At 40.0% G+C, this 3,118-nt stretch overlaps 1 pseudogene; it reads right to left on the reverse strand.

Annotated features, from left to right (window-relative positions):
• Window positions 1–414: 414 nt before the first annotated feature.
• On the reverse strand, window positions 415–2,017 carry LOC131490852 (elongation factor 1-alpha 1-like; annotated as a pseudogene).
• Between the last annotated feature and the right edge of the window lie 1,101 nt (window positions 2,018–3,118).

The raw sequence follows: 3,118 nt of genomic DNA on the forward strand, positions 1-3,118 counted from the left end.
GCGACAAAGCATTCCAGTAACTAGGAAACTCAATTATGACAATGCATCAAGTTTACTCAATAGTGATAGTATACAAATTTCACATGCAACACATTGAGTTTGGTATTACAGAATTTAACCATTTATAACTTACCTTAATGATGTTACTGTTCTATGTTGCAGATCCCCTTTTCCCATAGCTTTATGTGCTTGTTTCTTTCCCTTACCTGGTAAAAATGTTTCCCAGCCAAGGGGAAAACAACCCATTAACCCAATTCTCAGTTTCAGCAGATATTAACACCAGGAACAGGTTACGGGCAACTCTTAATCTTTTACCTGAATAGTACAAGGTTACAGTGTTGACCAAAAGAAGACACAGGTTTCTCATTAAACTTTTGTTTTATTGGGTCTCAAAATTCTATGACAGATTTTTGGTCAAGTCATTTCCATTGAAAAGTACTGATTTTAAAAACTAGTAACTTAAAACTGCCACACACAAAAAAACCCAAATGGTCCACAAAACATTCTCCTTTCCTTCTGAAGGCTTGACAATGCATTGTTATCATTAACCAGTCTTTTACTATTAAGCCTAAGTGGCCAATTGACACAAACAGTTCTGAGACTGTTCTTCCACCACTGATTAAGACTGGGGTAGTAGGTATTGGGGATAACATTCATTTAGCCTTCCGAGCTTTATGGGCAGACGTGGTGACCTTGCCAGGTCCAGCTGCCTTCTTGTCCACTGCTTTGATGACACCCACAGCAACCATGAGATGACATGTCTATCTCATGTCATGAACAGCAAAACGGCCCAGAGGAGGATAGTCAGAGAAGCTGTCAACACACATGGACTTGCCAGGAACCATATCAATGATGGCAGCATCACCAGATTTCAAGAACTTGGGACCATCTTCCAGCTTTTTTCGAGAATGACAGTCAGTCTTCTCCTTCAGCTCAGCAAACTTGTGGGCACAGTGCAGCACAGGTGCATATCCAGCACTGATTTGGCCTGGATGGTTCAGGATAATCACCTGAGCTGTGAAGCCAGCTGCTTCCATTGGTAACTCACTTTTGCTATCACCAGCCACCTTGTTGACATTGAAGCCCACATTGTCTCCAGGAAGAGCTTCACTCAAAGCTTCATGGTGCATTTCAACAGAGTTTAACTTCAGTTGTAACATTGACTGGAGCAAAAGTGACCACCATGCCTGGCTTAAGAACACCGGTCTCCACTCGACCCATAGGGACAGTACTAATACCACCAATTTTGTAGGCATCCTGTAGGGGCAGACACAAGGGCTTGTCAGTTGGACGAGTAGCTGGCAGAATGCAATCCAGAGCTTCAAGCAGTGTGGTTCCACTGGCATTGCCATCTTTACGGGTGACTTTCCATCCCTTGAACCAAGGCATGTTAGCACTTGGCTCCAGCATGTTGTCACCATTCCGACCAGAAATTGGCACAAATGCTACTGTGTCAGGGTTGTAGCCAATTTTCTTAATGTAGGTGCTGACTTCCTTACCGATTTCCTCGTTATCTCTTCTGGCTGTAGGTTGGCTCAGTGGAATTCATTTTGTTAACACCAACAATAAACTGTTTTACACCCAGTGTGTAAGGCAGAAGACCATGCTCACAGGTCTGCCCATTCTTGGAGATACATGCTTCAAATTCGCCAACACCAGCAGCAACGATCGGGACAGCAGAGTCGGCCTGAGATATGCCTGTAATCATATTTTTGGTAAAATCTCTGTCCTGGGGCATCAATGATGGTCACATAAAACTTGCTGGTCTCAAATTTCCACAGGTGATAACCACCTTCACGTTCGGCTTTCAGTTTATCCAAGACCCAGGCAGACTTGAAGGAGCCCTTTCCCATCTCAGCAGCCTCCTTCTCAAATTTTTCGATAGTTCTTTTGTCAATCTCACCACATTTGTAGATCAGATGACCATTAGTGGTAGACTTGCCCAAATCTACGTGTCTAGTGATAACGATGTTGATATGAGTCTTTTCCTTTCCCATTTTGGTTTGGGTTTAGAGGTGGTTTTAATGACACTCGTGTTCTGTCAGAAAACCCATTGCAAAACAGTTTGTACTTTATTAATTTTTTCTTTAATTCTGTTGTTTTGGCCCTTGCTTATTTTCCTATTTGTCCTTGGTTTTATTTAAATCTCTTTTTTATGATCTTCTAATTGACTTTTGTTTTATTTAATTCATTTGCTTTTAAGATATTTTGCAGCGTGAAATAATCATTAAAGTATTATTTTATGCCTTGAATTATATATATATATTATGAATTATATTTCCTTCAAGTCTCTTTGTTGGTTGTTGTATACTATTCCTATTCAACTTTGATTTGTGAGTCCTTGACTTCCTTCCCACAATTTATGGGCTGTTGTATTTCTTCCTTTATCACTTCTGTTTTGGTTTTGGATACCTTGTGATATTTTTGAAATAAGGAAGATGGCTGAATATTCAGTCTTCTTTTATGTACCCTTATGATGATATTGAGTGTAGATTAGTGAGAGATGGAGGTAATAACTTACATACTCATGAAGAGCATACCAGTATCACTATGAAACTCATTGTTGGTCAGCACTATCAGCAAGTGATTATTTTAAGAATCACGGTCCCTGAGAGCAATAGGGAGGATGGGATCTCAAAATAGTAGAGGCCAGGTATTGATGCTTAACAATCAAAGCATGGTGATGATATTTTATAATGAACAGCAAGGTCAGAGTGACATCAGGGGCCTAAGAATTATGCAGATACTTAATAGAAAAAGGTAAAACGGATGAGTAGCTAATATTGATGATATTGCTCAATATATGTTATCAAAAACAATCCAGGATAGATGATCAGGAGTCTGAGAGACATTGCAATAGAAAAAAAAAAATCACAAACTTTTCCAGGCCTGAATCCGTTTTTACACCTGAAACCATTGACTGAAGGAGAGGCCAGATCCTCAAAGAAAGTAAAAGTGATCATGATTTCCCTTTGTTCTCTCACAAATGGACTGCAATTACTCTGAAAACTGAAAAATAGGAAAAGGAGAATACAACTCTAGTGTTGTGGATTAAAAGTTTGGGTTGACAGTAAAGTTTGGGTGGTCCCTGCTCCACCACTACTACTCTGCCCTTAGA

The sequence above is a fragment of the Neofelis nebulosa genome, chromosome 12 (assembly GCF_028018385.1).
Source record: "Neofelis nebulosa isolate mNeoNeb1 chromosome 12, mNeoNeb1.pri, whole genome shotgun sequence".
In the NCBI taxonomy this organism is placed as follows: domain Eukaryota; kingdom Metazoa; phylum Chordata; class Mammalia; order Carnivora; family Felidae; genus Neofelis; species Neofelis nebulosa.